The following is a 25,083-nucleotide window of genomic DNA, read 5'->3' as shown; positions in this document are numbered from 1 at the left end:
AGCACGATTAGGATTACAAACTGTGACGGATATTCTTTAAAGTTATATGGGTAAAATAATTTTTTTTACTCAATTAGGGGTGCTCTATAAATAAATAAAAACCTGAAATTAAGTCGCTGCCATATGAGAACGTCACAACCCGTTTGCCGCTCTGCACGTGAAAGCCAAAGCCAAGTCGAAAGAAACGTGAAACCAATATTTTGATAACAACGCAGTTGAGTGAAGGAAAGGAAACAGCAAAATCACCCGGAGTGCTATGTTTGTTATGAATCACAGACGCGAATGTGGCATAAAGACACGCTGTGTACATATTAACAACGAAGTAGATGATGGTTGGACTTTTGCATCATACCAAGATGGTGAGAAGCCCGAACAGTTTAACGAGAGTAAGAATGAGCATACATGAGAGGAAATAACGACGATGGCCACGAGGACTAAAAGAAATGCAAAAGGATACATGCATACCTTTTCAAACTCCCGACTAAAAGAAGACCCTCCTCCGAATATAGACAATATATATATTCGAACTCATTTGCTGCAGCAACGTTTGTAGCATAAATCAAAGTCCCATGAGATAGCATGTTTGTGATACTTTCCCATCAACAACACCTGCATAGGCAATACAGTGAGTGACCGACAAAGAGCTGCAAATCAACAAGCTGAAGTGATATAACACTCGAGAAACAATCAAGTAAATTTATCATTCCACTGTTGGGAGTATTTACACACCGTAAAAAAAAAAAGAAAACAAAAAAAAGAACCCATGCACTTGATCAAAATGTTCTCTACAAATTTGTCACTGAGGAACTATTCCATTCAAATTAAACACATCACCACCATCAAGAAAAATACCTAATAAGTTTGTACGATATAAACTCTTTAACACACTACCCAGTACTAGCCTCAATGGTCAGCTATAGTTTTTGAGACTTCTCAGAATTAACAAATGCTAGTCAAACACATACACTTAAAAAAGGTTTAGTTGGCATCATCTGAACCAAATCCTATGAATAATTTTACAACTGTGAAAAGTTTGAATACTTCAAAAGAACTCTGAAAAGGGAAAACTTACTATTCTTTGAAGAAAATCATTTTGCATTTTTTTTTTTGCTTCAAAAATCATCTCAAAAGCTACCATCAAAGTAAATAATCAGCTAGATTACTACCATCAAAGTTCATGGTCTCCATCAGACAGCCAGATGACTGTATGTCATCATTAAAACTAAGGCTACAACAAATAAAATCTTTAGACCTATAAAACTAATGCAGATATGGATTCGATTGAGACTTAAAAGTGTGTTCTGCATAGAAAGGTTTCAAAAACTTGTGTGATTAATGGTGAACATGTTCTCTGGTGATTTAACTCAAAAGTAACCTGTCGGATCAACACATTAAGGAAATAATTTATTCCGAGACAAATATATTGCATGCCCAAGAAATCAATATCTAAAAGGGTGTACTTCGTTTTATTATAAAAGTGGACAAAAAACCATTTAAAAGGGATTATTGCGTTGAACCTTCCTAGGTCTTGTAGGAGCTTTGTGAACTGTGTTCACCCTTTTCTACTTAAATACACTCAGTTAAGGTTGTAAATACAAGGAATTAAAGAACTAGACAAGGTCCAGTTACTACTACCAAAGCAACACTGTTAGCTTCTTGTCCTTTTGAATATTGTATATTAATTATTATGATGTACTTTTAAAAGATTGTCCTACAATTCAAGCCATGTAACCTTGCACTACATCTGTATAAAGAAGTCAATTGATTATAATTGGTTTGTATGATGTTTACATTGATTATGCAATGGATGAGCAGTTTTGGTAATCGAAACCAAGCTTAAGCAATCCATAATTATTCGGTGAAAAATAGGATGAGAGACACCATGCAACAAGAAAAATTTATACCTGAAATTATCAGCAAAAGAAGAAATATTATAAAAGTGAAATTTCTCTAGTAAAATTTCTGGCACTTGCTGATGCCAAACATCTCTCGGAGAAGAACCATAGAAACAATATATGCAGCAGTAAATAGAAAGAGAACATGCAACAGTAAAAAGAAAGAAAAAATGGCATCCGATTGGGGATCAGGCAGAAAAGTTGTTCTTGATGAAACCACAATCGCCTCAACAAGAACAAAAGAACATTTGTGCCTGAAAATTATTACATGATTCACTACAAAAAACATAAGATTGAACAAAAATAAAGCAAAATCTTGAAGAATGAAGAGCAGAAACATTCAAATTGCACTTCTGTCAGCAGGACCGAGGTGCAAAATGGCATCAGGAAGGAAAGGAAGCAAACCAGGTATTCGCTTGCAAGGTTTGGCTTGCAAAAGTCACAAACATGAGCCATGTGAGTTCCCCCGTATAGACTCTCTAAAGAAATTGGAGAATTTGGTCCAATCAACATTGCAATAGCAGCATCACCCCCAGTTGGCCGAGCTGGCCCTTCAGCATAAACCTAGGGGAAAATTAGGTCTTGGTTAGACCAAACATCTTCATCAAAGAGAACATTCCTTTTTACAGTTGAACAACTAATTCATAAGTAAAATTTGTATCTGCAAAATCCTCCATAAACAACGAACAATAATCAGAACAGAAACCATTGATTGAACAAGGATTTTAAACCAATTCTCAATTTACCTCATTTGAGTCACCATCTATAAGAAAGTTGACAAACTTCAGCTATGCGTTACAACCGTTTGGTACATGGTGCTTTTTTTTTTGTTTGGGCAAAGAAAACAATGGTTTACATCAGAATGCACAGAATTGCAAGGCCAATGGCAAATTTCGTAACAAGAGTACCGATGCAATACTTTATAATATCATATTTTGTTGCCTCCAACTGTGCCCTCAATTCGCTACACATTTTCTCGATATCGACCCGAAACATTTCATTCTCGTTGTAACAGTGCAAAATGATGCTCCTGCAACCAATATGAAATAAGTTTCAAGAAGATAAATAAAATACTCTTATATGCAAACAGAATTTGAAAAGGGTGCCCGATAAAAATTGCCGACTAACCAGTTGATTGGCCTCACAAAGCATTGTTGTGGGACAGTTTAAAGAAACAGAAAAATTGGTTGTTAATAAACATATCATAAGAAAGACAGCAACTTAAAACCAAACTAGCTTCATACTAACTATGATAACATGTATACAACTAAAAGGCTACAGAAGACCTTTAACGAATGATTTTGGTCCAATAGATTGACACCCAAGCTTGTCATAAGAAATAGTAAAAAAACTTTTTTTTTTTTTTTTTTGCTAGTTCTAGATCAGGAATGATAATTATTTAACAATTTCTAATGTACAAGTACCTTTACATAATCTGCTGATTTCACCCCATGAACTTCAAAAAGGGTAGAGCTAAAATATTTTATTTATTTATTTATTTTTATGGGAAATGGGGGTACTATGCTAAGCCAAACACATATAACAGTTTCCCATTGCCTATTTATGATTTTGAATGGAATAAATCTATGATTTCTTACTTACACTTTGGTGCACAGAGAATTTCACACAACAATATAAATTTTCATAAGTGCTTCGATCTAAAAGCAATTGTAATATGCACCAAAAGACTACAAACACATAACATTAGCAATTATTCTTATACTACTGAAATCATTAGGAGCAATTAAGGAGACTTTTGATAGGTCCTAGTTTGACCAGTGACATTGCTTTCAGCAGACAACAATGGGGAAAATATTAATACAGTTGACCCCCAATCATAAAGATATTGTTCTGTTGCTTTTGTTGCTGTTGTAGCACTTTTCTTCCACATATATAATTAAGATTACTGAAATGGGGAAACAGTGAAAACACCTATCAAGTAGTTTTCTTTAATTCAAAATAGTTGCTAGAGAGATAAGTGAGAGGGATGAACCGTGAACCAGAAAGAAAGACCGTCTCTCAGTAGTTTTAAAAGGTCAAAGCTACTAAGAAGTGCACCTACCAAGCAGGTGCTATGAGAAAATGTGAAATTTTTTAATTGACTAAGATAATAGAGAATGCCATATGCCAAAAAGAAGAAAGATGACTGCAAATGGTCAAATTTCTAAGCCAAGTAAAATGATGTTGGAAGAATCTAACCCTTATAATTTATTACAAACATGATTCGGTGCATGATCCCTGTTGCTTCCCCCTTTCCTCGTTGATGTCGACAATTTGTCATAACAGAGCCACGCCAACCGACATCGCCAGCACAACAGTGGCGTTCGGACATCACCTCTTGACTTGTCCCACCCTCACCAATGGGTGCAGCTCAACCCTTTCTTCCCCGTCCTCCCCCTCCTTCATCTATAGATTCTTTGTTATTGCTTCCACCTTTCATTTCCCCTCTCCCATTTCTCCGATTCAGATGTCTACCGAGGCCAACGCTTGCAGGAGGAGAGGCGTTGCCCTGAGGTGGCACTGCAAGTCGCCAGCCACATCAGTAGGGGCGGTCGGTGACAGGCACAATTTCTTGTCATCCACTTGTGTGGCCGCCCTTCTGTCATGGGCTTAGCTAGAATTGCCTAAGTCGTGATGCACCCTTGCGGTCAAGACGCGAACTTAACTTGGATTGTCTAAGTCGCGAAGCGGCCTTGCGTTATGCGTCCACAAGAGTCAGCCAAGTTGCAACCTCACTCAGGTCCCGAAGGACCAGTAAAAGAGAAAGTTGATTAGTTCAAAGAACGAGCAACGAACAAGTCCCAAAGTCTCACGAAAGGGGAAGCTTTACAAGCAATTCAGTGAACACCTTGCATGCATAATAGAAAAGAGGGAGAGGAGGAAAACAAGGACTATAGAAGGTTGAACGAACAGCTGCAAGTCTACAAACAGCTGCTCACCGGGTGCCGAGCGCGACAACAAGTTCCCGTCAAGGTAACGTGCGAACTTGCGAAAGATTGTTCAACGCCCGACACTATACCGAAGCCCCATCCCCCATGGTGTCACCCAGGTGGTTCCAGGGTGCTAAGATGGCTGACATTTCGCGTGCAGCAGCGGGCTGCAGAAAATAGCCAGTGGCATACGAAAACGGAACTGTTTTGGGCTGTTTTGCTCGGTGCGCGGTCGTACTGTAGCGCTTCAACTTGTTCGAACTTACATTTTTACAAGCAAAATGACATAAAACCAAGCCAAAACATGCTGCCACGCAGCTGTACATGTAAACACAAACGATGAACGGTTCGTTGAACAGAGTTGTTGCGGGTGCTCGATGACCGTTCGTGACATTCTCCCCCACTCAAACTGTCGACGCCCTCGTCGATGCTTGTTGGTAGTTGATGATTGCTTCTTTATGTCGTAGGGCATCTTCGGGCTCCCAGCTAGCTTCAGTTTGGGGAAGCTTTTGCCACTTCACCAAGTACTCGGTCTGCTCAGATCCAATGGGTAGCTTTATTTTGCGGTCCGCTAAAATGGTTTCAACTCGCTTCTCGTAGGAGGCTCTGGTAGGGGGTAGCCAAGTTGGAACACTTCGGGAAGCAACTTGCAGATCCGAGTGGTAGGCTTTCAAGTTGCTGGAATGAAGAACATTATAAATTTTGAACCACGCCGGCAGCTGCAACTTGTCAGAGACATTACCCACCCTGCTGATAATTGGGAAGGACCCTTTATACTTGCGCACCAATCCTTTGTGTACTTTGTTCCTAAAGAATTGGAGTGATGTTGGCTGGAGCTTGACCAACACCAAATCATCGACCTTGAACTTTTGCGGTCGCATTCTCAAGTCTGCCCACTTTTTTCATTCTTTTTGTCGCCTTCTCCAAGTAAGCCCGCGCAATATCTGCATTTCAGTGCCACTCCTTTGCGAAGTGGTAGGCTGACGGACTACTCCTAGTATACCCGATTACCATGGTGTGAGGAGTTGACGGTTGTTGCCCTGTAATGATCTTGAAGGGGCTCTTGTTGGACGCAGAGCTTCGCTGCAAGTTGTAGGAGAATTGGGCAATGTCCAACAACTTCACCCAATCTCGTTGGTTGGCACTCACGTAGTGCCGAAGATATTGCTCTAAGAGCGAGTTTATCCTTTCTGTCTGGCCATCCGTCTATGGGTGGAGGGTTGTGGAGAAGTATAACTTCGACCCCAACAATTTAAATAGCTCAGTCCAGAATCGTCCCAGGAACCGAGCGTCTCGATCACTGATAATATTGTGCAGGACTCCCCAATACTTCACCACATCTTTCATCATCCGCTTGGTCGCCTCCTCTGTTGAACAGTGTAGGGGAGCAGCAATGAAAGTTGCATACTTTGAAAATCGATCGACCACCACGAGTATCGATCTGAGTCTCCCTACTGCTGGCAAGCTTGATATGAAATCTAAGGAAATGCTCTCTCACGGCCTTCTGGTACGGGCAACGGCTCCAAAAGTCCCACCGGCTTCCGCTACTCCACCTTGTCTTGTTGGCAAGTGAGGCACGTTCGAACATATTCCTCCACATCAGTCTCCATCTTCGGCCAATAGAAGACCCTCTCCACGAGAGCCAAGGTTCCGTGAATGCCTGGGTGTCCCGCCCAAAGGGAATCGTGACACTCTCTTAAGAGTTCACGCCTTAGATTGTCCACTCAAGAAACATAAACCATATTCTCTTTGGTGTAAACGAGTCCCTCCTGGACCCAAAACCGTCGTGTATTGCCTTCTTTAATGAGCTGCATCAGGGTTATTGCCTGGAGATCACTGTATAGACCATCCCTGATCCTAGAAAGGAAGTTGGAGTATAACTGACTTACTTGGCCTTTGCCCTCTAATTGTACGGCATTCACACGCTCCACTTTCCGACTCAATGCATCGGCCACGACATTTGCCTTTCCGGGTTTGTACTCCATTATCATATCAAACTCAACTAGGAAGTCCTACCATCGTGCTTGCTTTGGGGAGAGTTTCCTTTGAGTTTGGAAATAGCTCAAAGCGATGTTATCTATCCTTAGCACAAATCGCGATCCAAGAAGGTAGTGTTGCCAAACTCGTAGATAGTGGATCACCGCTGTCATCTCCTTCTCGTGCACCGGATACCGTCGCTCGGTCTCATTGAGTTTGCGACTCTCGTAGGCCATTGGATGACCCTCCTGCATGAGTACTCCCCCAAGAGCGAAGTCGGAAACATTTGTATGGACTTCGAAGGGCTCCCCATAGTCCGGCAATTTGAGCACTGGTTCTTCCAACACAGCAGCCTTCAGATCTTGGAATGCAATTTCACATTTATCAGACCACCTACAAGGCTGCTCCTTCAGCAATTCTGTTAGTGGAGTTGTACGCTTCGAATACCCCGCTCTGAAGCATCGATAGTAGTTGACAAAACCAAGGAAGGATCTCAACTCTGGCACCTTCTTTGGGGTTCGCCATTCCGCAACCGCTTGCACCTTCGATTTGTCCATCTGAATGGAGCCATCACCAATTCAATACCCCAAGAATGAGATCTTCGTTTGAGCAAAATAGCATTTCTCCCTTTTCACGAACAAAGTGTTCTCCCTAAGAACCTTGAAAATTGTCCGAAGGTGCTTGACATGCTCCTCGAGCTTTTGACTGTAGACGACGATATCGTCCAAGTAGACGACCACGAACTTATCCAAATACTCTTTGAATAGCTGGTTCATGAGAGTGCAGAACGTGGCCGGAGCGTTGGTTAAGCCGAAAGGCATCACTAAGAACTTAAACGCTCCATACCTGGGCACATAGGTAGTCTTCGCTTCGTCGCCTTCAGCAATGCGCACCTGCCAATACCCCGACCGAAGGTCGAGTTTTGAGAAATACTTGGCTTTGCCCAATTGGTCGACCAGTCCGTGATGAACAGGATGGGATACTTGTTCTTCACCGTCACTTTATTGAGGGCTCGGCCTATCTTGTTTCTTCTGGAAGAGAACTGGAGCTCTAAATAGTACTTTAGAACTGCGGATGAGACCACCGCTTCACAGTTCACCTAACTGCTTTCTGAGCTCTGCCAACTCTGGAGGGGGCATGCGGTATGGTGGTCTCGCTAGAGGCTTCACTCCTGACTCCAGCTCGATGTGGTGATCCACGCCTCTGCGTGGCGGTAGAGTCTTCGGTAACTCGGGTGGCATAATATCCATGAACTCCTTCGGGACGTTCGCCACCATAGTAGGTTCATGAATGGCCTTCCCGTCGAGTGGCTCTAGCTTCATAGCAGCCACGAATGTTAGTTCGCCTTTTCGTACCCCTTTCTTCAGTTGTAATGCCGATATATGTTGAGGTTCCCTGGTTCCTTTCCGAGAGACGGGAACCACATAGGGGTCGTCCCCTCCCATCATACATAGGGAGTTTAGGAACGGCATTGGCACCAACTTCGCCGCGTGCATGAATTCCATTTCAAGAATCACTTAGAAGTCATCCAATGGCACCGCTATCATATTTGTGCTCCCGCTCCATGTTCCGATCTTGATGGGAACTACCTTTACCAACCCGGAGATTCCCTTGGCCTCCGAGTTCACCGCCTTCATTCGACTTGGGCTCTTCTCAAAGATTAGCCCAAGTCGCTTTGCTTCTCGATCGGTGATAAAGTTGTGGGTAGTGCCCGTGTCCACCACTGCACGGGTCGTTTGGCCATTGAGCTTTATGTCTACGTACATCAGCTCGCAACTTCCTGCTTTTTGTAGCCTTGTCTTCGTGTTCTCCCCCCCTTGACCCCGCATGGCGTTCAACAAACGCATTGCTCCCATCTGGGGTCCTTGCGACTCCTCACCGTCGCTGCTGGATTCATAACTACTCGAACTAAGAGCGACAGCTTTGTCCTTGTCCAATCGGGGGGGATGGATGGAAACTGTTAAAGCATTGAGTGCCTGTTTTTGTGGGCACTCTCTCACTATGTACGGCCCTCCGCACAAGAAGCATCCGCCAGGTTTCAGGGCTTGGCCCTTTGTGGGAACTCTTCTTCCTTTGTTCGCCCTCGAGCTCCTTCCCTCGAGAATATTTTGGAGGTCTTCAAAGGAAACAAAGTCGGTGAGCCTTTCTGCGACAGTAATTGCCCTAATCACATCGACAACATTCCTTCGATGTAGTTCTTGTTAAGCCCATGGCTTCAAACCATCGAGGAAGTTGAACAGCTTATCCTTCTCGGACATGTTCTGTATGTCCAACATTAGCGTAGAAAATTGCTTCACGTAGTCTCGAATGGAAGTATTTTGGCGGAGTTGTCTCAACTTCCTTCTTGGGACGAACTCTGTGTTCTCCGGTAGGAACTGAGTTCTCAACTCCCGCTTCAAGTTCTCCCATGTGTCAACTCGACACCAACCTTTTCGGATCTCCTCCCAACAGGTTGGCCACCAAAGTTTTGCATCTCCGTTCAGATACATGGTTGCTATAGAAACTTTGGTTTCTTCAGAATCAGACCTCATAGCTCGAAAGTATTGTTTCATGTCGAACAGGAAATTCTCGAGCTCTTTGGCATCTCGGGTATCTCTATAACAATGCGGCTCGGGTGCTCTCAAGTTTTGTGCCGGTGCAACGCGGGTGTTGCTTCCTCCCGCATTTAGTGCCCTCGTGAGCATGGTCACCTTGGAAGTGAGTTCTGCCACGACTTCCTGCAGGTGTAGTACGGAGTCTTTGGTGTCATTTGACAATCGGTCGATTAGGGCCTCCACCTTATCGATCTGGAACTCCGCTTCTTCTTGCGAGCTCTCTACCCCAACAAGCCTTCATTGGCCATGGTAGAGTTCCTCCAAGCTAGCTTCAAGAACATCCAAGCGGGTTTCCGCCATTGTGAGTCTCTCATTATGGCTCCTCCTCCCGGTTGGTGCTCCAGATTGCGCCTCCTCCGCTCGCGGAGAGTAGCCAACTTCTCGCTCATCATGTTCGCTGTCGCGCTCCTCCTGAGCGACTCCAACAGCATGAGAGTGAGTATGCACTTGCAGCCCACCTGGGACTGCTTGGGGCAAGGGTCCGGCTTGCCCCGTCTTGCTTGATTCGCCACGATTCTTTGTCATGACGAAATTACGAAGTTCCTTCGCTGCTCGCTCGAATTGCTTGCCCGCTCTAATACCACAATGTCACGGGCTTAGCTAGAATTACCTAAGCCATGATGCACCCTTGCGGCCAAGACGCGAACTTAGCTTGGATTGCCAAGTCGTGAAGCGCCCTTGCGATATGCGTCCGAAAGAGTCAGTCAAGTTGCAACCTCACTCAGGTCCCGAAGGACCTGTAAAAGAGAAAGTTGATTAGTTTAAAGAACGAGCAACAGACAAGTCCCGAAGTCTCGCGATAGAGGAAGCTTTATAAGCAATTCAGCGAGCACCTTGCGTGCATAAGAGAAAAGAGGGAGAGGAGGAAAACAAGGACTTTAGAAGGTTGAACGAACAACTACAAGTCCACTAACAACTGCTCACCGGGTGCCGGGCACGACAACAAGTTCCCGTCAAGGTAACGTGCGAACTTGAGAAAGATTGTTCAACGCCCGACACTATACCGAAGTCACATCCCCCATGGTGCCACCCGGGTGGTTCCAAGGTGCTAAGATGGCTGACGTTTCGCGTGCAGCAACGGGCTGCAGAGAGCAACTCGTGGCACGAGAAAATGAAGCTGTTTTGGGCTATTTTGCTTGGTTCGATGAGTGGTCGCACTATAACGCTACAACTTATTCGAACTTACATTTTTACAAATAAAATGACATAAAACCAAGCCAAAACATGCTGCCACACAGCTGTACATGTAAACATAAACGACGAATGGTTCGTTGAAGAAAGTTGTTACAGGTGCGTGACGACCGTTCGTGACACTTAGTCCAATTTCTCACTTCTGTGGCACCTCTCTTCATAGCTCTCAAGACCAACGCAACTAAGGTGTACCTCGTCAACACCTCGCAGCTCTGTCAAGAACATCAAGACAACAATGTCAGCACACTCGAACCAAAGACAGCTGAATAAACATCTACGTCCGTCAAAACCCAAACCTTCTGCATCTTCGGCTTCGAGGCTAGGACTGGGCAACATTCTCCAAACTATCGTGATGACTGACGTGATAGCCTCCCCTTGGAGGGCACCTGTTGCGCCTCCAACCTCCTCACCTACATAAACACAAACACCTATAGCGCAACTCGAAACCCTTATCGTCAATGTTTCTCGTAAGCCAGCCAACATCAAATAACAAGTGCGGCGTACGAAGGCCAAAGTATCGATGACGTACGCCCTGTTCCCATTGGTCCTGACGAGCGGCGAGAAGAGGTGCGGCAGCGACAAGAAATTGGACGAATGATGCAGCTGGCGACCTGCAATTCCACCCAGGGCAGCGAAAAAAATTCCTACGTCGATGGAGATGGAGGAGGTGAAGTAACTAAGTAGAAAAAAATTCTAGGTCGACGGAGATAGAGATAGAGGAAAGGAAGAAAAGTTTGGACCGCTGCCAAAATCTCAGGGTCTAGCGACGATAGGTGAGGGGTGGGAGAAATCAGAGGGCGATGTCCGAACCAACGCCGCTGCTGCGTCGGCGATTTCGGTTGGAGCTGTGGCAGCGCGGCTCTGTTACGACGAAGATCGCGAGTGAGGGAAGGGGGCCGCCGCCATCAACGAGGAAGGGGGAAGTAACACCGATGGCGCGCCTCCTATAACAATTTTGATATTGATGTCCATGTAGGAGACCGAAGCAAGTTTGATTTTGCCCATCGCAAGTTTAAAACTTTTCATATCAATTTTTTTTAAATATATTTTATCTTTATCGATGATCGTCCCACGCCTGGTAAATGTACACATGACAATCTTACTCGTTATGGTCGATCATAGCTCTCATCGACCACCCCTCTCCACGCTCTTATCGACCACCCCTCTCTACTCGAATAGACGCATGTGTCTTCCCCTCTCTACTCGAATAGACGCATGTGTCTTCGTGCACAAGCTGCCCCCTTTTGTTCCCTTGGGATTGGTAAGCAATGTCAATCATCATCCCCCCTTGATCATTTGCTCCTTCGTATATAGATCGGTCTTGTTATTTGTTGTCCTCCTCTTCTTTAACCACCTATGCCATCGCAAGTTGGATGACAAATAATGTCAGCCACCCCCTCTTCTCTTATAGTTACCCTATATCTCTATATACGTGTTGGTAATACCAACAATGGTATCGTTATCTAACAATAAAGTATCATCAACCTTCCAACATTCTATGAGCGGATCAATCAATGAACTCATTCTCCAATGATTACTTGTATTGTAGCTCTAGTATCCTCACACAAGCAGCCATGAGACCAATCATCTTCATCATATGGATGAATATATAGCACGTCAGTCTATCCGATTATATCGATGTTCCTCTCGAGTAACTTATAACCAGAATTATTTAGGGTCTGCGTTTAAAAGTGAATCAGTCTCATTATCGTAATCTCATCACGATATGATTCTCATTGCACAGATCCATTGATATATATATATATATATATATATATATATATATATATATATATATATATATATATATATATATATATATATATATATATAAAGTGAGAAAATATCATAATAATAATAAGCAAAAATACTATGTGTTATATCACATGTATCATCAATCACGTGATTGGCTTACAGGGCACCTATTGCTAACATATGTCCCTATCGAGTAACTTATGACCGGGATTACTCAGGGTTTGTATCTAAAGGTAAATCAGTCTCATTATTGTGATCACATCACGATCTAATTCTTATTACATATATCTATGGATATCATAATATATGTAATAGATAATATAAAGTGACAAAAATACCAAATAAATAATAAGCAAGAAGAGTATGTATCATATTACATTACTCATGTAATTACCTTATAGAACTCTCATGACTAATAGCTACCATGACCGAGGCACTGTACATTACATCATCTAGATGGGAAGGAATCACTTGCTACCTGCTCGAATCTACATCGTCTCTTGCGTTAGCAGCTATTGTGCCCTATTATCATCATATACTTATGGCTTCACTGCTTGGAAAGGCTACACATAACTTTTGAGATATGTCAATTAAATTGACATCAACCTCAAATTAAATACCTACAACTTTCACATCCACATGCACATTTTAGATATGGAATCTAACCCGTATTCATTTCATATCCAATCCGATCGGTGAAAAATAGATGACAATGTGAGTACTGTGATTACCCCATACGTAAACAACTGTAAATTACTCGATTTCGTATTGACATATGAAAATTATTGGTCCTATCAACGTCACATTATGAAATTATTTTTTCATTGGATTATAATATCTTTCTGTCGGTGCATCAAGAATTAAATAAATAAATATTTTTAATATATAAATGATAAAATATTTATTATAATTTATTTATTCATTAAATATTAATCAAAAGTTTAGATTTTTTTATAGGAATTCACTTAAGAAATAGTTACTTTAACTATATATATATGTATATATATATATATATGTATATATATGTATATAAATATATATATGTATATATATGTATGTATATATGAATATATATACATACATATATATGTTGGGAAATCATTGGGGGGCGACATCATATGCGCAGCGGAAGAACAAGAAAACAAAATCCCCGATTCCCAAAAAGATGTTCGTCGTCGTGCGAAGATTGATGCGCAAAAATCCGCAAAACACAAAACTGCGTATAGAGATTGTGTTACCTAGGAAGATCGTATATCCTTGTTTCCTTGCAGATCCTTAGGAGAGGGTGAAGGAGGTCAAGCGTCCTCCTCTCTAGCGGTGATCCACACAGCAGGGTTGCGACGACACTCCTCAAAACTCCAGGCCTACTCTAAGGTGGAGAGGGAGAGGAGAATAGGAAAGGCAAGCAAAGACTCTAGCCTATGAGGCTGTGAATCCCTCCTATTTATAGAGATCCGGTGTCAAACCCTAATGGGTCCTTCCCTAGTGGGTATTGGATCTGCATCCAATAAGACAAGGGCTCCGTCGGATATCTCATATCCGAACCTCTACTCATCGCAATGCCTACCATATGTGTGTGACCCTCTAGGCCCAATATCGAGCTGGTCGTGAGTCATACCTGTCAGAACTCCTTCTGACTAAGTGAATTATTATCTATGTAATAATTCACTTGACTCATCGACTACGGACGTACTAGGCCACTACGCCGTAGTCCCCAACGATACAGGGGAATCCAATCCATTGGACCTGTCTGTCCTCAATTACCATGTACCTATAGTCCCTCATCCATCTAATATCCCAGAGACCGTATATCGAGCATGGTGTTGTCAGACCCATATGGTTTCTACTCGAGTCTCGCTCTAATCGGATTCTCCCGGAGAACTCTTTCTCTCTCAACCCGAATGACCCTAGCCAGGGATTTGTCTGAGCAAGAACACATAGGATATTCCTCTCATGACGCCGAGAGTGGATGATCCTCTATTGACACTCAATAGCCCTCGTAAGGTCGACTACCACTCCCAATGACCAGCTGTACTAGATCTGGGGACAGCCAAACCTATAAGTCTGATATCAAAGAGTGGAGCACTCATACAGGACATCCTTGGTGTCTCAAGTCTAAGGACCAGATACACCACTAGGACTACGGAATCGCTGTCTGACAATAAGGCATCATCAACCATCCAGCATTCCGTAAGCGGATCAATCAGTGAACTCATTCTCCAATGAGCACCTGTACTGTATCCCTAGTGTCCCTACACGAGCAGCTATGAGACCAGCTGCATCCATCATATGGACGGGTATACAGCACACCAGTCTATCCGGTTATCACGATGTCCCTCTCGAGTAACCTATGACCGGGATTATTTAGGATATGTGTTTAAAGGTGAATCGATCTCATTATCGTGATCTCATCACGATCCGATTCCCATTGCACAAATCCAAGGACATCACAATATATATATATATATGCATTTATGCAATAGTTATAAAGTGATATACGCCAAAATATAATAAGCAAAAAGATTATGTATCAAGTCACACGTGCCATCACTCACGTGATTGGCTTGCTGGGCACCTATGACTAGCAATCTCCCACTTGACCTAAAGCCAATCACCTATGTGTCTGATCCCCATCAGACTCCTGTGACGCTCATAGACAATCTGAGACAACGGCTTTGTCAGTGGATCTGCAATGTTATCTTCGGATGGAACTCTTTCCACTACTACATCTCCTCGGGTTACGATCTCTCTTATAAGCTGGAACCTCCTCAGAACACTTCTGATGAGACCCGGGTTCCCTTATTTGAGTAATCACCCCATAGTTGTCGCAATATAAGGAAGTCGACTTGTCGCTATCTGTATCGACTCCCAAATCTGTGATGAACTTCTTTACCCAGACTCCCTCTTTTGCTGCATCTAATGCAGCAATGTACTCCGCCTCTGTGGTCGAGTCAGCAGTTGTATCTTGCTTTGGAACTCTTCCAGCACACTGCTCCTCCATTCAAGGTGTACACATACCCTGAATTTGACTTGCTATCATCGATATCAGACTGAAAACTTGAGTCAGTGAAGCCTTCAACCTTAAGGCTATTACCTCCATATACTAGTAAAAGATCCTTAGTCCTTCTCAAGTACTTAAGGATACACTTTACTGCTTTCTAGTGCTCCAAGCCTGGATCCGCCTGATACCTGCTCGTGACACTCAGAGCATGCGCTATATCAGGCCTAGTACATAGCATGGCATACATGATAGACCCTATTGCTGAGGCATAAGGTATCATATCCATGTTCGCCATTTCTTCTGGAGTCTTTGGGGACATACTCATAGAAAGCGATATCCCATGTCTCATCGGTATGAGACATCTCTTGGAATTTTTCCATGCCAAACCTTTTGACAATAGTTTCTATATACCTGGACTAGGACAAGCCAAGCATCCTCTTGGATCTATCTCTATAGATTCTAATCCCCAAGATATAGGATGCTTCCCCTAAGTCCTTTATGGAGAAGTGTCTAGATAACCAAGTCTTTACTGTGGATAGCATTCCTACGTCATTCCCAATGATGAGGATGTCATCCACATATGGTGATAGCGCTCCCACTTACCTTCCTGTACACACAAGGCTCATCTTCGTTCTTAACGAAGTCATAAGATCTGATTGACTCATCAAATCTTATGTTCCAACTTCGGGAAGCTTGCTTTAGTCCATAAATGGATTTAAGCAACCTACACACTTTATCTGGGCAGTTCTTGGACACGAATCCCTCAGGTTGCATCATATACACCTCCTCCTCGAGGTTCCCGTTGAGGAATGCGGTTTTCACATCCATCTACTAGATCTCATAATCATAGTGTACTGCAATAGCCAATAGAATTCTGATGGATTTTAGCATTGCTACAGGTGAGAAGGTTTCGTCGTAGTCAACACCTTGCCTTTGACGATACCCTTTAGCCACTAGCCTTGCTTTATAGGTCTCTACCTTTCCATCTACTCCGATCTTTTTCTTAAAGATCTATTTGCAACCGATGGGCACAATACCTTCGGGCGCATCAACTAGGTTCCAAACCTTATTGGAGTACATATAATCCATCTCAGAATTCATGGCTTCTTGCCACTTCCCGGAGTCTATACTCATAATAGCCTCCTCGTAGGTCTGAGGATCAATATCCTCAGCATCCTCTCCTCTAATATGTCCCACATATCTCTCAGGAGGATGAGATACTCTATCAGACCTGCGTAAAGTTGAAACTTGTGTATTAGGTACCTGAACAGACTCGGGCTGTAGAGTGGTGCTTGAGCTTGGTTCTCTAACTTCGCTCAACTCTATCATTCTCCCACTGTCTCTGCCAAGAATGTGTTCCTTCTCAAGGAACACTGCTCTCTTAGCTACAAAGACCTTTTGGTCCTCGAGATGATAGAAATAATACCCACAAGTTTCCTTGGGGTATCCCACAAATATGCATCGCTCTGTCCTTGATTCTAACTTATCGGGGTTGTGTCTTTTAACGTGGGCTGGGCAGCCCCAAATCTTAACAACCTTAAGATCAGGCTTCTTCCCTTTCTATATCTCATATGGTGTAGACACTACCGACTTAGTTGGAACTCTGTTCAGAAGGTAAGCTGCGGTTTCTAGGGCATATCCCCAGAATGAGATGGGTAGGTCAGCGAAACTCATCATGGACCGTACCATATCTAATAAAGTATGATTTCTCCTTTCAGAGACACCATTGAGCTGAGGTGTGTAAGGAGGTGTCCATTGGGATAATATCTCATGGTCCTTGAGGAACTGAGTAAACTCTGTACTTAAGTACTCACCTCCTCGATCTGATCGAAGAGTTTTGATACTCTTTCCAGTCTGGTTCTCCACCTCATTCTTATACTCTCTGAATTTCTCAAAGGCCTCGGACTTGTACTTCATTAAGTACACATATCCATACCTTGAGAAATCATCAGTAAATGTAATGAAGTAGGAGTAACCTCCAATGACATGAGTTGACATGGGTCCACATACATCACTATGTATGAGTTCCAACAACTCAGTGGCTCTCTCTCCAGTTCTACTAAATGGAGATTTGGTCAGTTTTCCACGAATGCAAGGCTCACAAGTTGCATATGACACATAGTCGAATGGATCTAGATATCCATCATTTAGCAACTTTTGAATCCTTCTTTCATGGATGTGACCTAGCCTACAATGCCACAGGTATGCACTGTTCAACTCATCTCGTTTCCTTTTGGACACATTTACATTCATGATATGTGGAGTGGTGTCTAACATAAATAAACCATTATGCAATGTTCCTTTCGTGATGATCTTATCATCTAATAATATCGAACAACCATTGTTCTCAAAAACAAATTTATATCCACTAACTGTTAAACATGAAATGGAGATAATGTTTTTGATAATAGAAGGAACAAAATAACATGCATCTAATGCAATAAAAGCTCCACTAGGCAGATGTAGGGCGACCTCGCCAACAGCTAATACAGCAACTTTTGCTCCATTACCCATCTTGAGGTCCATCTCTCCTCTCTCTAGTCTCCTAGGCCTTGCCAGAACCTGCAACGAATTGCATATATGATAAGAACTACCGGTATCCAATACCCATGTGTTATCATAAGAGTCTGACAAATGGAGACTGATCATAAATGTACCTGAAGCTTCATCAAGCTTTTGTTTCACCCTTTCTGCAAGGTACTCTTTGCAGTTTCTCTTCCAATGCCCATCTTTACCACAGTGGAAGCACTGGCCTTTGTCCTTTGCTGGGTCTTTCTTAGCAACCTTTGCTTTACCTTGTTTGCCCTTGTCATTTCCCTTCTTAAGGGACCTTTCTGCTTTCCTTTTCTTTCTGGTCTCACCAGTGTAGAGAACTGGCTTCTCTTTCTTAATAGTACTCTCTGCCTCCCTCAACATATTGAGGAGCTCTGGGAGAGTCACCTCAAGCTTGTTCATATTAAAATTCATTATGAACTGTGAAAAGGAATCTGGTAGGGATTGAAGCACAATGTCCACACGTAAGTTATCCTCTAGGACCATTCCTAGACCTGTGAGTTTCTCTATCCACTCAATCATCTTTAGGACATGGTTCTGAACCGGTGTCCCCTCAGTCATCCTAGCGCGAAAAAGGCTCTTGGATATCTCATATCGTTGAGTCCTTCCCTGTTCCTCAAACAATTTGCGGACATGTAAGAGAATGGATCTGGCATCCATCTTTTCATGTTGTCTCTGTAACTCTGGAGTCATAGAGCCCAACATATAGCACTGAGCAAGAGTGGAGTCATCAATGTACTTCACGTAGCGAGCGATCTCATCCTCGCTTGCCCCTTCTTTCGGGCGTAGGCATCACTGTATCAAGGACGTACACGATTTTCTCCGCTGTGAGAACAATTCTCAAGTTACGGAGCCAATCCGTATAATTTGGACTAGTGAGGCGGTTGACATCAAGTATGCCACGTAAGGGATTTGAAAGCGACATTTTCTGAAAATAAAGATGTAGCAAAAATGAATAACATGCAGATTTTGTAAGAAATAAACTATCAAGATATGGACTTCTATCTTAATATACTCCCACTATTTTACTAACGAGTCACGCGACACCCTCAGCATGTGAAACGGAAGTCTCCGGCAGACTTCTAGTGGGGATCAGGATCCAATCAGCGTCTTAGTGTAACCTCGAGGGACTCGACCAATCACACTAAGCCTAAAAGGTAGGCAACTCTTGCCGATCACAACTCCTTGTGATTCCCGTCCTGTTCGGCTTCCGAATCACCATGGCCTCGAGGGATTCGACCAACCATGATGCTCGGTTAAGTCAACACCTTCGTTACAAGATGAGTCTGATTTGATGATATACCCTCGAGGGACTCGACCAAGCATACCATGCCCTCAGGTCACCGGTGACATCTCTATGTCGTAAGCAAGATAGCGAATTGCGATATAGGTGAGTCTCGAGGGACTCGACCAACTCAACCTACACCGGGAATCGGTTCCTACTCATAACGATGGAAGGCCACGTGGGTCAATCTAATTGCCTCACGTTTACCGACTTAATATTATCGAGAGATGTTTCTATGATTTGGTCTCCTAATATGACATGTCACACATATACATATTTAATATATATCTACATCGCATGCAAATATATATACATATCTAGTATGTGTATAAGCAATCACACCAGATGATCATGGACCACAACCTAATATGATTAGGCCCGAGCCAGTAGGCCTAATCACTCACATCAAGATCTATGTGTGCAACGGTGCATCTCCATGCCCTGTGATCGTCCATCTCGTTCTCATCGGTTCCGTCGACATCTTGATGCATCTCCATGCATCACGATCGTCCGTCTCGTGGGTCCCGCTATCGCATCCACGCTCCCGCTACGCCTCCTCATATGATTACAACTTAATCATAGGCACGCAGGCCCGACAATAAACGAGAAATATAATGGAGGTTCGCATACCTCAATAATAATAATCACAAGTACACACATCACACGGTCCATGATCATCCGTCCACACATCATACATCACATGTATAAATAATCATCATCATGTAGGACTACTAGATAATAATAAAAATAATAATCAACTAAACCTTTTAATTAATTAATATTTTTCTGAAATCAGGGACATGTAGGGAATTTCTCAATTCCTAAGGGTATTTTTCGTAATTTGGACAAAAGATAAAAACTGGAATTTCTCAATTTTCGAGGGGCAAAACTATCTTTTTCCCAGAAAACCCTAATGCCCTTTCCCCCTTTCGCTGCTGCCGCCGCCGCCACCCTGCCGGCGGCGGGGCGAGGGCACTGCCCTCGCCTGCAGGCGGCACGCCCGCTGGCGGCGATGCCGCTGCGGGTGGGCGCCCCCTTCGGGCGTCGCTGCCTCCGCAGGCGGTGCTGTCCCGCCGGGCGGCCGCCCCTGTGGGGGGGGTTTCGCCCTCGGGAGCAGCGGCGGCAGGCGCCACTGCCCTGCGGCGACAGGCGCCGCTGCCCTGCGGCGCCTCTGCCCGTGGCCTGCCAGCCCCGCCAGCAGCAAGCCTGCTGCAAGCAGACCGTCGGTCGGCTGCTGCAGGCACAGCGCTTGCGCATGCGCCGGCGCTATGCTGCCTGGCTGCGGCTGCGGCTGCCGCTGCAGGTGGCTGCAAGCATGCAGATCGAGGGCAGCAACTGTTGCTGCCCTTCCTCTTTTGCGTCAACGATTTTGACGTCAAAATTCTTCCTAAACATAATACACGCAGTTCAAAACCAATCATTCGCACGAACAACCTGGCTTTGATACCACTGTTGGGAAATCATTGGGGGGCGACATCATATGCGCAGCGGAAGAACAAGAAAACAAAATCCCCGATTCCCAAAAAGATGTTCGTCGTCGTGCGAAGATTGGTGCGCAAAAATTCGCAAAACACAAAACTGCGTATAGAGATTGTGTTACCTAGGGAGATCGTATATCCCTGTTTCCTTGCAGATCCTTAGGAGAGGGTTCCTTGCAGATCCTTAGGAGAGGGTGAAGGAGGTCAAGCGTCCTCCTCTCTAGCGGTGATCCACACAGCAGGGTTGCGACGACGCTCCTCAAAACTCCAGGCCTACTCTAAGGTGGAGAGGGAGAGGAGAATAGGAAAGGCAAGCAAAGACTCTAGCCTATGAGGCTGTGAATCCCTCCTATTTATAGAGATCCCGTGTCAAACCCTAATGGGTCCTTCCCTAGTGGGTATTGGATCTGCATCCAATAAGACAAGGGCTCCGTCGTATATCTCATATCCGAACCTCTACTCATCGCAATGCCTACCATATGTGTGTGACCCTCTAGGCCCAATATCGAGCTGGCCGTGAGTCATACCTGTCAGAACTCCTTCTGACTGAGTGAATTATTATCTCTGTAATAATTCACTTGACTCATCGACTACGGACGTACTAAGCCACTACGCCGTAGTCCCCAGACGATACAGGGGAATCCAATCCATTGGACCTGTCTGTCCTCAATTACCATGTACCTATAGTCCCTCATCCATCTAATATCCCAGAGACCGTATATCGAGCATGGTGCTGTCAGACCCATACGGTTTCTACTCGAGTCTCGCTCTAATCGGATTCTCCCGGAGAACTCTTTCTCTCTCTAACGGTGATCCACACAGCATGATTGCAATGACGCTCCTCAAATCTTCAGGCCTGCTATCTGAGGAGAAGGGGAGAGGAGAATAGAATGTGGTAACTTAGAAGCCCCAGCCTATGGGCCTTTAGTTCCCTCCTATTTATAGAGGCCCCCAATTAACTATAATGAATCATGCCCTATTGGGTATTGGATCTTCATCTAATTACCCAAGCCTCTTAGATTAATGGGTCTCTACCCAATAATCTCTTATTAACTATTATTGGATCTCATCCATAAGATCAAGGGCTTATTGGATATCTAATAAGATAGGGGCTCTAACGGATATTTCATAGAACCTCTACTTGTCGCTACACCTACCATATATGTGTGACCCTCTAGGCTTAATATTGACCTAATCGTGAGTCATACTTGTCAGAACTCCTTCTGACTTGTTAAATTATTATCTCCATAATAATTCACTCAACTCATCGATGCAGACGTACTAGGCCACTACGCCGTAGTCCCTAAACGATACAAGAGAATCCAATCCTTTGGACCTATCTGTCCTCATTTATCATATACATATAGTCTCTCAACCATCTAATATCCCAAAGATCATATACCATACATATTGCTATCAGACCCATATGGTTTCTCCTCGAGTCTAGCTCTAATCAGATTCTCCCGGAGAACTCTTTTTCTCTCAATCTGAATGACCTTGGCTAAGGATTTGTTTGAGCAAGAATACACGGGATATTCCTTTCAAGATACTGAGAGCGGATGATACTCTATCGACACTCAATAGCTCTCGTAAGATTAGCTGCCACTCCCAATTACTGGTTGTACTAGATTTGAAACTTTCAAACATATAAGTCTAATATCAAAGAGTGGAGTATTCATACAGGACATCCTTAGTGTCTTAAGTCTAAGGACCATATATACTACTGTGATTACAGAATCGTTGTTTGACAATAAAACATCATCAATCATCCAGTATTCCATGAGCGGATCAATCAGTAAACTTATTCTCTAATGAGCAGTGCATCCTTAGTGTCTCCATACGAGCAACTATGAGACTAGCCGTCTCCATCATATGGATGAGTATACAATACACTAGTCTGTCCGGTTATCTCAATGTCCCTCTCGAGTAACATATGGCTATGATTATTTATAGTCTATATTTAAAGGCGAATCGGTCTCATTATCATGATCTCATCACTATCCGATTTACATTGCACAAATCCATGGATATCACAATATATATATATGCATATATACAGCAAGCAATATAAAGTGAGAGAATATCATAATAATATAATAAATAAAAAGAGTGCATGTCATCACTCACATGATTGGCTTGTACGACACTTATGACTAACAAAAATAATTTATTAAAATATATCAATTAATCTTTCAAATATTATTAATATCAAATAATATTAATTAGTATTCAATTGACTTAATCAAATTGAACTCAATTTAACTATAACCTATTTGAACTTATCTCAAATCCTTAGTTTAACTTATATCATATTGAGTTTAATTTAGGTTAAACGAATTTAAATAAGTCAAACCTATTTGAAATCATATTGAATCGAATTTAAATATGATTTGATTCAATTAATTTTTGGATCAAAATAAAATAAAAATAATAATAATGAGTTATACTATATGATACTGGGCTAAATTGAGCCAACCCAGTTATATGAATGCACATGACTACATATATCATATTAGGTTGGATCAACTCATAGCCATGGATTGATCATATGTATCACACTCATGTTGGGTTAAGTTAATCTATCATATGGGCTGAGGCTTGACCTGTGGGTTGGGTCTAGCTTATTGGCTGAGCTTGACATGTTAGTTAGACCTAGTCTATAGCTTGCGATCTATAGACTAACCTTATTGTCGATTTCAATTTAAATTCTAATCAATTCTTTCAAATTTGAAATATGACATAATGAAATTATAATAAAAATATTTAACCATTAGCATTGAGTCATTAAAATATAATAAATAAAAAAGTATATAAAATTATGAGAAAATAACATTCCTAATCAAATATTATATAAATATAATAAAAATCAAATATCATCATGTCATATTCTTATTTTTTTAATTACCAATGTATCCTTTAAAACCATAGTATGTCTTTTCTATCTATTGTTATTCCATTACAGTTTTTTTACCATCCCATAAGATTAAAAATTTACGAGTTAATCTCAATCCAAGCATAAATTCTTTTATATATCCTCTGAAATAAACTATGAGAATAATTTCTCATCTTTATTGCCACATCTTTCAAAAGCTGTTGGGAGAAATATATGAGCACTCTTTTCCACTGTGACCAAGATATCGAGATATATGAACTATAAATAAAAAAAATAAAATTTAATTTTCAAGGTTCGGTCCTCCACATGCAACTCTTTTCCATATTTAAGTTTCTTATACAAACAGGACCAAAGACTCTCAATAGTGACTATATAAACAATTATTGTTAAATTAAAAAAAAAAACTTTAAAATTTATTTCATGATTTGGGATCAGATATGACTTTAACGGTTATATTCGAAAATAAACAAGCAAACATAACTTGATGCTGATTTTTATTTTATTTTTATTAAAATGGAATGAGGCGTAGTGTTGCGCCCTCCATTTCATCTTCTCCTTCATTGAATCGATCAGTGTCACATTTTCTATCTATTTGAAGTCATAAAAAAACGTAGGGCGCAACCTCCTTAGTTGGAGTTAGAGTGAGTTGGACTTAACCCAAAATTCGATCGGGTTATAGAAACCCCATATTTGATAATACAAAGTGTATGTATTACTCGATAATCTTCTTGATTAAATAATGAACAAAAACCAAAAAAATAAAATAAAATTAACTTGGTTTGTACACAAACCGAACCACGGGAGATTCGCCTGGATGTGGGGGCCCGACTCGTGCGTTAACTAAGGGCGGTGGTCCCCGGTCACTGTGTTGGCTCCAGCTGGCTTATTTCCGAGCGCCACGGCGACCTCCCCTCTTTGCCCTTTCTATATTTTCTTACTATATTTGTTTTTTTTAATTGTTTTCCTTCAAAGAAAAACTAAGGCGCCTAATCTTTACTACTTTATTCTCCTTACGGCCAACCGGCACCAAGTCCACCATACCCACCAATGGGCTTCCGAAACGTCGGCTTTGAACTCGAAACTTTTGGACGTGGACGCGTCGATCACTGTGCTTTTTCCCATCAGTTGTCTTCCGCAGCCAGGGAAGACCGACACACCGGTCATAAACCCAGGGACCCACTGGAAAATCCCATACTAAGCACCAAAGGATGAGCGTAAAACTGAGTTCCCTCAATTAGCCCAAGCAGCGAAGGAGGAGCCTACCCAAGCCGCACAGCATTGGATGAAACGACGGAGAAACGAACGAGGGCTTCGGGCCACCTACCCCTCGGACCCACAGCACATCCGACGAGAATACGCCAACTCGTCCCCAACCGTCCGATCCCCACCATCAAGCGAAATCAAAGGCGGAGTCGCCAAGCATCCGACGGCCCAACATAGGGAAGTTTCGGGGGCGGTGGGTTTACCTCTTCTGGCAGCCGTCCGATCCTCCGTATTGGGGCCCTGCACGATACCTAAAAATGAAGAGGAG

At 42.7% G+C, this 25,083-nt stretch overlaps 1 long non-coding RNA gene across 3 annotated transcripts; it reads right to left on the bottom strand.

Annotated features, from left to right (window-relative positions):
- Positions 1 to 220: 220 nt before the first annotated feature.
- On the bottom strand, positions 221 to 11,605 carry LOC108952355 (uncharacterized). Of its 3 annotated transcripts, none has more exons than XR_010485137.1 (7): positions 11,092 to 11,605; positions 10,884 to 10,997; positions 10,685 to 10,799; positions 2,815 to 2,925; positions 2,642 to 2,713; positions 2,301 to 2,459; positions 221 to 609 (listed from the first exon to the last, which is right to left on the bottom strand). It is a non-coding gene; the product is annotated as an uncharacterized LOC108952355 (long non-coding RNA). The 3 variants fall into 3 exon arrangements; XR_010485136.1 differs by having other exon boundaries at positions 11,117 to 11,603; XR_010485135.1 differs by having other exon boundaries at positions 10,884 to 11,604.
- Between the last annotated feature and the right edge of the window lie 13,478 nt (positions 11,606 to 25,083).

The sequence above is a fragment of the Musa acuminata genome, chromosome BXJ2-3 (assembly GCF_036884655.1).
Source record: "Musa acuminata AAA Group cultivar baxijiao chromosome BXJ2-3, Cavendish_Baxijiao_AAA, whole genome shotgun sequence".
Taxonomy (NCBI): Eukaryota; Viridiplantae; Streptophyta; class Magnoliopsida; order Zingiberales; family Musaceae; genus Musa; species Musa acuminata.
Note: the sequence above shows the minus strand (reverse complement) of the source record. Positions and strands in the feature narration are given on the sequence as shown.